General features: G+C 35.9%; 1 protein-coding gene across 1 annotated transcript in view; it reads left to right on the top strand.

Annotated features, from left to right (window-relative positions):
• Positions 1-14,006, top strand: part of ADGRL2 (adhesion G protein-coupled receptor L2) — a 591,965-nt gene that overhangs the window by 77,992 nt on the left and 499,967 nt on the right. The window contains exon 2 of the mRNA XM_036890112.2: positions 13,712-13,886. The gene's annotated coding sequence lies outside the window, so the exon portion shown is untranslated. The remainder of the gene's footprint in view (positions 1-13,711; positions 13,887-14,006) is intronic.

The raw sequence follows: 14,006 nt of genomic DNA on the forward strand, positions 1-14,006 counted from the left end.
GAAGCTTAGGAATGCATCCAACATAGTAATAATAATAGCTGCCATTTATTAAATACTTACGACTGTGGGAAGTGCTTGACTTAGTGCACTAAGCACTTTCATGTTTCATCTTATTTAATTCCCATAGCAACCTCCGTCTCCCATTTACTAAGGAGAAGCAAGAGGCAAAGGATAAGGTAACACACCAAGTCATATAACCTGCACACTACAGAGCCAAGATTTAAATCCAGGTCTGTCGAACTCCACTGTGCATACTTTCAACCACTATATAATACCTCCACAATTAAAGGTTGTTTCCAAATCTCGATATCATTGATATTTCTAAATCAGGTGAAAAGCACCAAATACATACCTCTTGACCTTCACACTCCCACTAACACCCCCACCAGCCCCTATACAAAAAAAGCAACGTTTCTTGGATGTAAGAAGAAACTTCCTTCCTGGATTCAATCAACAAAAATACAGTTTATTTTAGGAGGAAGGTTTTGAATATATTTGAGATATTTAAGTTTTATACCTGCCTTCCCATGTAACTTTACTGCCTTAGGGTCTTTAAGGATACTGAAGTCTCATCTATTTTTACCAATTTCTACTAAATTATGCTAGAAGAGCAAGCTAATGCTAACAAAGAAGCTAGCTTGACAGATAAAGCCCCAAGGAAGCAAAAAATTATCTATATTAGAGTAGTATTAGTCTAATCCCACATCCCAAAAAGCCATACTTGGATTAACCAATTGTGCTTAGATAAGCAGGATATAAATTAGCAATGGAAGACTTGGCCCAACCTCTCTGCTGGAAGCATATTATTAAAAGACCATGCCCAATAGTATTAGGGAGATATGTATTTGACTACAATCTTGAAATCCAGTGGGAAAGAGTGCCAACTGGCACAATTTCTCTTTATTAGTTCAGCCTCTCTTGCTTATATAATGTGGTAGGGGTAAAACCACTTACGCTTCATGAAGTCAGTCATCTAGTATCGACCATACCTATCACTGAGCTAGAAAATCTTTTGCAAAATCTTGCTCTAATATAATCTATCTCATCTTATTGATTCACAATGTTTTTCTGAAAAAAAGGACAAGTGTGACTTTCTGTGCCCCATCCAAGTGAATCACTCTTTGATAAAATTGCTTTCCTCTTTCATTGTTTGTACACATTTTTTTATTGTCTGATAACATCGCACATGGGAGTGTAAATTTCAACATTGTTGATGTTTCCAAATAGTTATAATTTCCAGCTGTTAGCCCTTTTCTCTCCAATGGAGAGCTAACACAGCAAAGACAAGAGGAAGAAAAAAGTATAAAACTAATTCCCTAGTTTCTCATTACTGAGGAGAGAAATTGTACAGTAAAAATTCTACTAGCAATTACATCTTTAACAAATCAGAAATTCTCAGAAAGCAATATTTAAATATCCCCAGTTGTCTTTATCATTTTGGGGTGGGGCAGAGATCAGTGATTACCACCTGGGCATGCAGAAAGTTCAGATAAAACACAATGCTCCATGGGCCAGAAAAAACATTGCACATACATAGAATTTCATAAACAGTGTGCTCATGAAGTTCAAGGACATTTATAAAGTAAGCACCAATTATTTCATAGATGAAGTCCCCCCCTCAATGGCCAAACAGTTTCTGTTCCTATTGCTCTCTAAATGAAATCTATGCCAACTTAACTTTTGGCAAAAAAAAGAAGATTCTACAAGCTGTCTCTCCCTTCTTAATTCCTTGAAGGTTATTGTCTTTTAATTTAACAATGAGAAAGAAACACTAATGAGAAGCCTACTGATTCAAGAGGTAGGCAGATGCTATCTATTACACATTGCATCATGGAAAATCCTTATATAATCACCTAGCCAAATTTTAATACTGAAGAGGGTTGCACCAAATGGATGCATACAGATAGTACATAGGGTCTCTATGCTATTTAATAGACATACATTAATCAACCAATTAACAATTGAACACCTATTATGTTACACTACTGTCCTGCTCATCTTATTTTGTTTGTCAGATGAGGGTGCTTGATTTCTGAGAAAATTTTTGTAATCAACTTCAGGAAACATCTTAGTCATCCATGAAGTAATTAGACAGTATTATTTGCAGCTACCTGGTCGAACTCAGTGTGCATTAGTGGATTATCTGTTTAAGGGGACAAAGCCCACACAATTGTGTCCCCTTTTAAACTTTTCAATTTAAAATTAAAAACTCAAATATACGTTATGCTTAAATCCCTAGAAACATCCTCTCCTTGAAGACAACCACTTGTTCAATCATAAAGAAAAAAATAATATGGTAAACAGCTTTTCTTTCTAAAGGATTAAAGGCAGATTTTTCTTTTTTGCAATTCTAACAGTAATAAACTAAGAGGTTATGAATTGGCAACAAAATACATACTCGATGACACAGTTTATTTCAAAACAGGTAACCAAATTAGTCTGTATTTCTTCTTTCTCAAATACCAGTGAAGTCTAGCTTCTTTTCTTAATTAAATGAGAAGATAACTATCTTCCAGTACCATAAGCTTATGATAGGATTCTTGCTGTTTTCCTTAGCCTGGTTCTTTTCCCATTGAGTGTGTCATCCACAAACAGACTACACAGTGTCTTTGGAAAATTGAGGTCAGGAGGGAATATGCCACTCTGCCTGCCAGGCTCCCCAATATGTTATTTCACCTGCTGAGTACAGAAACTTCTCTCCAGAGTTCAGCAAAGAAAGTGCTTCCTTGATTAATCACATACAAGTTCCTGCACCCAGGGGTCACTGGGTGATGATTCCTTGATACACAGCAAAAGAATCTACCATATAAAGGCTATATTACTGCTTCCATCCACCCTCCTGGCATACACTGTTCTAACCTACAGGTTCTAACCACAGCCAGCTTGCTTTAATAAGGTTACAGAAAGGGACTCTTTTGAAACTACAAAAAAATACTGTAAAAAATGTCTTTTTAAATTTCTTTTAAACTCCCTATCCTTCTGTAAAACAAAATAACTCATGTTTTCCCTTTAAAGTCGAATTTGTTTTCTACATTTTCTTGTTTTCTTTGTATTAGCTTTCCATACGGATTTCTTGATACAACCATAAAATGGTATTGCCCAGAAAGCATTCTTCCTCGTACAACTTTCACCATGTCACTAGAGTGCGACCAGTCTCTGTTTGAACTACTCATCACCACCACCCACAAACAGCCTATTTAGAGGCCAGTGACTTTGCTTTATTCATTTGGCAAACATTTATTGAACAGTTATCCCACTCTATGCTGGATGCCATTCTACATGCCAAAGATAAAAGAATGAGCAAGCCAGAAATAATTCTTGAGTTCATGGAGCTTTCAGTGGAGTGGAGAAGATGCTCGTTTTTCATATAAACATTATTTTAAATGTGTAATAAATAGAGAGTATAAAAGAGAAAAGTTCATTTAGTTGAGGGAGGATCTAAGCAAAAGATTTGATCTACGCAGAGGAATCTGAGATGTTCTTGATGAGATGACCTTGGTAACAAGCAATTAATTCCAGAATAGTACAATAAAAAGTAAAGTGTCTGCTGAAATTTGCATGGCACTTTCTTTAATGATAATACCTTGTGGAAAGGAAAATGAGTTTAAAAATAAGAGTTGCGAGGATAAAATACATATTTACATACATGTTTGCTGCTTATGTGTTTCTGTGTTTTGGTCATTTATCTACCATCCTTCCTGAACTGACAGAGACAGTAGATAAAGTCAGTGCCTTTGATTTTTATCAGAAAATCTGATTATTTAATTTTGGTGTAGTTAAAAGTTCATGGCTAGACCTCATGCCCTATTGCCACTCTGCAGCACAGTGAAGTTTGTGGTCCCTAGAATCAGACAGACAGAATACCAACACCTCTGCCATGACCTACTAGATGTATTATCTCAGGTAAATTGCCTCAACTTTTGGGACCTCAGTTGTCTTCGCTTTAAAATGAAAATAATATTTGTTTGTTTCAAAGAGAGGTCTTGTGAAAATTGAACAAGAATATGTTTTAATAAACATTTATGTAGTGGTTAGTTGTCTCAGACACAATTCCGGGAACTTTCCAAATATTTACTCAATTAATCCTCAGAACAAATTTATAGGGAAGATTCTACTATGACTTTTTAACCACATTTTACATGTGATATAGACAGTCACACAAATAGCAAAAGGCAAAGCTCTAAGTCAGACCCAGAACTTGGGCTCTCAGCCACTTCACTCAAAGGCTTTGAATAGATGTAAAGCACTGGACAAAATGCCTGAAATGTTGTAAGCATGTTTAAAATGTTCTGTCTGGGCTATCTATATATCCACGTTCTGTTGAGTGGTCAGTCCAACTTTCCCCAAACTAATACTATTTTCTAGTTTAAGAATTAGATCTCTTCCTTTTCCTTCATTTCTTTGGCTTACTCAAAATTATCATCCTCTCTCTCCTCTCTCATGTGCACTCTTATTAATTCCCTCTAAAGGACAGATAGGTGACATCTCATTTTTAATTAAAATAGACTAGTAGACAAATCAGTAGATTACTCTAAAATACTTATGACTTGTGTAATACCTGAATTGAATATAAACGTGGCTTTTAGCAAAGATTCTACAAGCCCATGTTGACATTCTAAGACAATGTCCAGGCATTCCTCAGTAGTATTGAGATATTAATATTTGTTCTAATAAGTCATTGTCTTCTCAAAATAGAAATTACCACATTTATGCCACAGAATACACAAATTGCACAGAATTTTATGATGATTCACTAATAAGGCTAAACGCACATGCAAGTACCTTTTGAGGAATGCTCGGTCTGTGAGGGCGAGAATGCTCAAAACTAAACTTCACTGAGATGTTATCTTTTACTCAACAACACAAGAAAATTGGAAGAATGAAGTCTTCTTTTGGCATTTACCAATGATTCTGTGTTAACTTAGAATTAGATTATCTATTTTGGTTAAGACAAGGCCTGGATTCAAATCTACTTTTACACATTCAGGGAACTATTTGGGATATTGAAATATTATCTTAAAATATGTCATATTCTCAAAATAATAATAGAGTCTGTTTTCATAAGGATTTTTTGCAACTTTCTATCAAGTTAAAAAATCAGTTTTATCATCTCCCCCCTTCCCAAAAATGTCTTGTGGATTAATGATTATGGCATATGAGGGAATTGTTCATATGTATATACTTTTATTTCATTTCCTTTTAAAATCCAATAAAATGTTATCTCCTTATGAAAAGTTATAAAATTTTAGTCCTCTTGAAAAAGATTACAATTAATCTAAGGTTTCAGACACACAATCTATTAGTAGAAAAATTTCTCATCTCTACTGTAATTATCTTGAAAAAGTTTCAGATGAGACTTTAAAACATCTTTACCCACACATTAAGCAATTTTGAATATTGGTTTCTTTTACTGAGAACAGACCAAGAGGAAGTACACTCTTAGCTACAGTATAAAAGATTTAGGTTAGAAAGAAAATGGTTTCTGGTAGTTTCATGATTTTTTTTTTTTGTCAGTGAAAAGCACAGGACCTCTATGTTAAGGGCTTCACAATCAAATTTTCACCTTTCAAATACAATTTAGATTTAACACAGTTTTGAGATAAGGTGTGAACTGAGTGACATCTTAGCATCTTTGATCCCTCCCCTTGATGGAGCACACAGGATCGTAAGAGCACCAGTCTTAAGTAGAATAGTAGAAACGATTTTGCTACAACATCTAAAATATACTCTTCCCAAACAGTAATGCCTGGTCACGCTAAAGTCCCAAGGAATCTTTGTGCCCAGGAGATTCCCCAACCCAGTTTTCCACTACCCAAGACGTTTAAGTAATACAGCTCCGGTCAGAGAAATGTAGCCATAGGTCCAGCCCCTGAGCTATTCTTTAAATAAAATTGTTTCTCTGACTGTCTTCACTCTCAAGTTTTGAATACAATGCAATTTCAGCCATTCCTATGGATGTTTTCCTATTAATTAAAAATAACAAACGACATTGTTGTCTGAGAGGAGCAATGCTCTCCATGGTAAGTGCCACAAGAGCCTGAAAATCACTGACTTTGGGGAAAGCAGAACTCTGCTCCCCAGTCAGCAACATCCGTGATATGAAAAGGGGACTCTAGAGGTTAAAAACAATTTAAACTTGTCAGTCTCTAGGCAAATGCTGCAGAATCTTCAGAAACTGCTTGTGATGAAGGCGTGTTGAATGGAAATAAGCTCAATCAACCTTCCGGTTAGGATCATTGGGAACACCGGGATTTTTAAAATTTTTATTTATTTGTATCATTTCCTTGTGTTTTGGTTTTGGGTACATTTGGTTTAAGCTCTTTATTCCTTGTCTAGTGTCACTTGAAGAAAAACGTGCGTTTCTGTGAGATGGATTTCCTCCTATTTCAAGAAATCTTCATGGAAGAGAAGTTCATTGCTACCATCTGTACTTGGTTTAGGAGAGCTTTGATTAATAAGGACCACCCTATTGTTCATTTGTTTGACATGTGGGAATATTTGTAATCTGTTCCTGGTGAGAGAGATTTCAGCAAGGACCTGGTTTGACTTTCAAATCCACATTGCCAATGAAAACCAGCCTCCTGAATCCGGAGGTCAGCAGGGAACAAGCAAAGGTGTTTTATCCTCCCGCCACCCACTCCCGCAAGCACCAACACCTGTTAGAAGTGAGGTTGAAACGATCCTGTAGGAACTCCAGGACAGAGACCCAGTTCCAACCTGAAAGAGGCTCTGATGTATGGCCTTTAATGAGAGCCGGGGACTGCCCACTGATACACATCATTATAATTCAGATCATGAAAGAGAATGAAATGGTTCAAGCAGATAACAGCTGTTTTTATTCTGCTTTCAAAGATTCTCTTAAACAACCTGATCTCATTGCTTTTATTTAAGGGTGAACACCCAATTGTAACATAGGAGACATGCATTCTCATGATGTCAGTAATAAAAGCATGTATAAAGCAGCATGTGTATTCTGGAAAGCTAACTAACCATTAAAGCCAAGAAACATAGTCTGGCACAAATCTTATTATGTGTCCAAGAGGACTTGATGGTATGCACATAAGAAAATGTAATGAAACAGCAGGAAGGAGAAAAGAAGGGAGGGGAAAGAGCCAGAGGGTTGGGGGTGCACAGCTTTGTATCTGCGAGATGTTAGCAAAATTAGGGAAAGGCAAAGCTGCCAAGATCATCTGAGAAAAGGGTTAGAATAGCAAGTAGAAATGCAAGCAGTTTGGTTTCTGTTTCACTATATATTGTATTACAGAATCATCTCTTCATTTTTTCCCTATTAGTTATAGACAATAAGGGTGTAAGACACACACAGGAAAAAGGAAGAGGCCCAGTCTTCCTTTTATCAGGAGTTCAGATCTCATTTGAGGGGGATGTAAATCTACTGTGTTTGTAATTGCTGTGATCATTATCGTAAGCCTTGGGTGTAGCTTGCTTGAGGAAATTCAGCACCACCCATTGCTCATCAGAATTTCATAAAAATAAAATTGTATGCAAAGGAATTTTGAAGGAATAAATCTTACAAAAAGCCAGTCTAATTCTTCATTATTTGTTTCATCCTTGCAATACAAATACCAAGAATAGAGACAATCTCTCCTAGATGTGCTCTAGGAAGACAATGCTCATTTTTAAACATTTTTTTCTTATTTCAGTATAATAAGTAGCATTCTTTATGAAATGGGTCACGTATATTAATTAAAGTAGAAATAAATCAGTCCTTTACTATACTTGATAATAAAAAACTTTTGTGTCCAAGGAAGGCATATGGATGTGTATATGTATATATATAAACAATGTTTACACCTAATCTGGGTTTAGGACCCACATACATTATAACACTAAACCAAAAGATGAGTTCAACAAGCAGTTTAAAATTAGGAATCTGCGTTCATATGTGCAGACTTGTGTTTTTTAAAAAAAACAAAAACAAAAGTAGAAGGCATAAAAATGTCAGCTCCAAAGATTTGCTGCTAAAAAATTCTTGCTCACCTGTGCATAAAATACAACCGCCCCCATGGGTGTGCGATTTTATAAAGGCAAATTAATTTCTTACCTGTCCAGTGCTCAAACTGCAATGTATTTCAAAATTGAGCAATATAAACTACTAAATATAAGATTATTTTAGATAGTTTTGCCAAAGGAAAACTGTAACACATGGTTTGGGGTCCTAAATGATAGCTGGATTTTCTGCTCTTAGTTGTTCAGGAGTTTATGCAGAAAGGGCCAATGAAAAAATGTAGCGACATATTGTACCACTCTATGGCTTTCTATTTCTTTGAATCAAGGAGAAAATGATGTGAAGGCTTACACTATTTTGAAATGGCATTTCCAGCTCTGTTAGGAACAATGTTCTGATACTGCAAACATTCTTCATCAGTGTGAAAAATGCTGATTCCATGGGCTTGCATTAAAAATATAGCAGGAACACACACACATATACAAACAAGTGGTCATTCCTAATGACTTAAACTAATATTCTCTAATGTTCTATTCATTGTTCACTATGGCTAGGTTAGTTTTCCATGTGGTAGATTATCTGGGTTCCAAACTCCTGTTCTTTTTCTTTCCTTCTGTGCACCTGGGGTGGGTCATGCTCACTGGCGTAGACACTACTAAAATACAAAAACAAGGAAAAGGAAAATATAAAGAAGACACCCACCACCCTTGAAGAGGAACACAAAAACATACAGATTTATACTGATTACCAGCCCTAAATATTGATGAATAATTATTTTAAACAACAGACTTTTTTTGCATCTATAAATACATTCTGAAACACAGGAGTTTCACAGCTAAGGCATCTCGGTTAGGCACAGGGAATAGCTCTGAAATTCAAAGGATCATGTCTATTTGTGTCACATTAGATAGTCACATGGCTGTAAGGCATGAATTTAGCTGCCAAATGAATAAAATCCCTGAACTAAGGCATGGCATTGTGCTGGAAACAATTACGGTTACCAATTGCATTTTTGCTTTAGATAAAGTACATCTCTTCTGATGGGAGCAGGTGCAATGACAGCACGGTGCACCATCATTGATCAAATCACAAATGGATGCCCCCTCTTTATTTTGATTAATTCATGCAAAGAAAATCTCAACTTTTTAAAATCTCAAAAAAAGAAAAACCTGAGATTGGTTACCAAGAAAGGATAACTTTCACCTTCCCACCTCTCAAGGATTCATAGTAATCCAAAATCGAGTGAGCAGAGACTCTTTGAAAATATGCCTCTTTACTCCCTGCCTTTGGTATATTAATTACTACAAGATGTTGAATGCATATCTGAGCAGTAAAAAGAACCTGCTTCCCAAAGAGAAAAAGAAACTGGGAACAGACCCAGAGGAATAGTAAGTTAGTGGAGAGGTCTAGAAAGCTCTGAATATCAGCACGTTCCAAGGCTTAGTAACAAAGCCTAGACTATTTCACAATCTTTACATTAAAGTCAGCACAAACATTTTCTTTCACTGTGACTTCTAGAGCATGACTTATTTTTCATAAACATACTTTTCTTACATTGAGATTCATTGCATAATAATAACAATTAGCATTCTGCCATGGCCTTTTTTGTCCTAGTCATAAAATATTTTACTAGCCAGCTTTAATCAAGTAAAGAATCAGAAAGAGAGGGACATTTGTATTTGAGGCCATGTGTTAAATTTAGGCTCCTCTTTAAAATGATAGCGTAAAACAAAAATGTCCCGCTTTAGAAAAGAGCTCTTGCCCAGCATCCATTCTTTCCTTTGTTTACTTTTCTTTCAGTTGTCTCACTTTTCCACAACACATCCATGATGCAGATTAGCACAGCCTTCCAAGCCCCAGGCATCAAGGGAATTAGGTCACAACCAGAAGAAATCAGGTTGCAGGCAAGAAAAAATTTGTAATAAAATAGAAGCTATGCCAGCCTGGAACTTCCACAGTCCTTCAGGCAGACTAAGGAACCCTGGCCTTGGGTGTAACAGTATTAAGTAACTGATATGTTAGGGGGAAAAAAGCAGAAAAGGTGTTGAGAGACCAAAGATTTTAATAGTATTAGCAACATGATGATATGATGAATTTATTTAAAGCTACTCTGTATATACTGCTTGAGTAGGCTGGATTCTTAGCCTTTAAACACTATTTGCAATTAGAAATAATTCCAGGAAAGATCTAGAGTAATATCTGTTTTCCTATAGTTAAGAGTTTTTTTTTTTAAGTTATTTTGTATTTGTAGTCCACATGAGATTAGTGGTCTTTTAAAGAATGTATTTTCCAAGTACAGAAAATTCATTTTATGTTAGCATACTTAATGCTTATTTACTTCAAAAGCATTATATTATCTTCTTTTGGGTTATTCTAAGGACAAATCAAAAAAAAAAGAGAGATTTTATTAAAAGATGTCCATGCACAGCTCATTCTCCAGATGACCATTTTAGTTGTCATTATTTCTGCCTCTGACATGATCGGAGGAGTCATGCAAATCCAACCTACCACATTATCCAAGGGCACGCTGAATAGCTGCAACCCGGAGCAGGTTCTGGTAAAGACACTAAGGCAGCCTATCAGAGTCAGCAGTAACATTCAAGAATGCTTTCCACAGTTAGCGAATGCAGATGAGAATATTTATATGTGATCTCTCAAACGATAGAAAGTATTTTGGGGAAGATATTTTTTACCATCCTTAGATTAGCCATTTTGCATTTTCTAAGCCTTTTTAAGGATTTTTTGGATGATGAAACAAATCTTTGCGTGATACTAGTCACATTTACACATGCTATCCCAGTTAATCCTCCCAGACACCCTTGAGGGAGATACTGGTGTCCTTAGCATCCCAACGTGTAGTAAGAAACTGAGGTACAAGCATTAAGCTACTTGCCCAAAGCCTCAGAGTTGGAAGGTAACAGAGACAAGATTTGAACTCAGGGCATCTAAATGAAGCTCAAGTGGTGTCTCTGTCCTGCTGAAAGCAGTTCTAAGTTTAAGGAAAAGCAGAAACTCTTTGGCCTCTGAGATAGTAAGTCTCAGCTTGTGATAGTTCTCAGACATATCTTCAACAGATAATAATAATATTATTATTATTGCTGTCATTATGATCATTATTGTCAATAGGATAATTTTAACAAAGGAAGGTATAATCCTAGCTAACAACTATTGGGAGGTTTATTTCATGCCAGATAGAGATTAATTTTTTCTTGTATAAATTAATTGAATACTCACTATAAGAGATATAATATTATAATTCCAATTTGAAGAAAGAGAAATTGAGTAAGAGAGATGTTGAGTATCTCCCAAGTTACCAGCTAGAAAGGCAAAGAGCCAGGATTTAGGCTGAGGAAGTCTGGTTCTTGTGCAGTACATGTAACCATTAAGCTCTATTGCCTCTCCAAGGTCATTGTTAAATGATTAATTATATTACATTGTGTGCATAGAATGTGTGTAAAGAAGTGGTGTTTTGTTAAATGTTTATGTTGTGAATATAAAAGAATACCAATTATTAAAGACAGGTCTTGCATGTCATGCCTTTTGACTAGAATTACCCTTGCTTTTCACCATCTACTTAATTCTACTTACCTATATTTTAAAATTCAGTTTGAGTATTAGTCTTACCAGATTCTTCAGTCTGATTTACAAGTCATTCTGTACTTATGGACTAGAGCTTTGATAGCATCTGTCACACTGTGTAGTATTGTGATAACATTTTCTCCAGCTGAACTTTGAGCTCCTTGAGTAAAGGAACTCCATCTTCTGTGTTTCTATCCCTGGTAGTACTGCTTATCATGTAGCAGGTACCCAAAACAGGTTAGGTTTGTGGGTGGGTTAAAGTATAAAATGATGTGTAAATACTTTGTTGGGATAGGTGGATGACTGGATGAAGGATGGATGGTGGATGGATGGATGGGGGGGTGGAAATACAAAATAATGAATTATATAAATATATAAAAAATATATAAGTCTGTCCAATGTATGGACCAGCTTTAAATGGACAGAGCTTCTTGGACATATTTCTAAAAAAAGAAACATTTTTTTAACTGGTTCGTTTTTTTATTTTATCTTTTAGTACCATTATTTCTTCTGCTGTGTCCTTTTAATAGCCATTAAAGATGACTCCGCAAGGTAGAAATGAATTTGCTCTTCGAAATTGTCCCTATTTGTTAGGTATATGTCAAAGCTTGTGAGCTTGACTTCATCCCTCATAAGTCAGACATCCCGGACACCTTTGGGAGAGGGGTTGCGCTGCACTCCCTGGCTTCCTGGCTGAAGCCCTTCACTTCCCTCTGCCATTTGGCTGGCAAGTGGTACTCGAATATTTGGCCTCTGTTACCCCTACTGGATTTAGCAATGAAAGCAACATGAAATCCTCAACCTACTGTCAAGTGTGAATCTTCTGCTTTAGAACAGATGTATCACCCTGGTCCTAATAAGAAATAGCCCACATAATATTTGAAATATTTAATATGTCACTCCAAGTGTCAGGTTATATTTTCCTAACTTGTAAGAACAAGAAAAACATAATGCTTTCTCCATTAACAACCACAACATCATAAGAAAACATTAATTCACTTAAAAAAAAAGACATGGAACCTGAAGGCTACCATCATGGATATTTTTATAGCATTTATGAATATAATACTCTATTAAGAATGCAATTACTAGAGAGAACATTTCTCCATTTGGGGTTGTTTATAACCAGAGAAAAACTATCCACAGTTTTGAGAACTGCATTGGACAGTTACTAGTCAAAGCTTAGAAATATAAAGGCAAGTGAAGATTGGCCTTCTACAAGAAGTCAGTAGCTCCCTCATTCTTGTCAAGAATATGAGTTTCCTGAATTTCCTTTTACACTGTCAGATAGCTTCTCATTTCTGATGTGATAGATGAATTATGGTATAATTTATCCCTTCATTATTTCTTCAGATATTGATAGGGAGCCCACTGTTTCTCAGGCACTACAGTTAATATATTTTCTGACTAGTGGTTTAATATTTTGTTTCTCTCTTACTGTGTTTTTGCCTCTAATGATGTAGTGTTTATGACACCACCAAACTGGCCAAACATAATAAACTGAGGGCAAAATACATGTGTGTGAAGTTTTTTTATATTAATAACAATAGCAGCCCCCCAACTTATGAAATGTTTAACTACTAGAGATTTGATTCAGTTCTTTCACACATAAATTCAAATAGTTGTTGCTCACTGCTAAATGGCAAGAAGTGTGACTGGAGTGTTGCCATCTTCTGGTTATGTAAATTATAAAATATGCAAAATCTCCATGTGATTCTTGTTTAAATTTTGCATAATCACTCAAATATATGTTTATATAATTTAGGTGCTGCCGTAGTACAGGAATGTGTGTGGGTGTGAGTGTATGCGTGTATCAATATATAATGTATATTTTTTAACTGTGACAGGGCATTGCCTGCAAAAGTATACCAAGACTTACTTACAATGCAAATAGCAAGCGAGGGTGAGGGCAGGGGGAGAAAAAGGAGCCACAGAACCACTAAATGTAAGTTTATTTAAGTGGCCTGAAGACCAATCAATCAATAGACAACAGTCTTTTAATATACAACATAATCTTTTAAACCAAAATAAAATTTACAAGTTGGAAAATGTTTGTGGGTTATCAAAACATTCTTAACATCTGGCTCACTCTGTGCTGACTCATATTCTTGCAAGTCTCATGGGATGCTTCTTAAACACACTTCACCTTTCTTTCTTCGGTTTCAGGGTAGAAAAGGTCCCTTTAACTCCTGAAGACAGTAAATCAGAGTTTGTGTGGTGGTTCTCAGAAGACACTTAAAGGACTGAACTGGATGCTCTACATAGCACCCCTGCCAAAAGAGTTCGGAAATGACTTCCAGCTTCCCACAGTAATAAAATGGCACTGTTTGGCATCTTCGAGGTAATAAAGTGAATTTTTTCCATTCTAGTAAAAGAGAAGAGAGGCCTGGTTGTTTTAAAAACTGATTAAAATTCATGTGTTTTCCTCAAATTATAGAGCGTGATATGAGCACACTTACAC

Source organism: Manis pentadactyla, chromosome 4, assembly GCF_030020395.1.
Source record: "Manis pentadactyla isolate mManPen7 chromosome 4, mManPen7.hap1, whole genome shotgun sequence".
NCBI classification, from domain to species: domain Eukaryota; kingdom Metazoa; phylum Chordata; class Mammalia; order Pholidota; family Manidae; genus Manis; species Manis pentadactyla.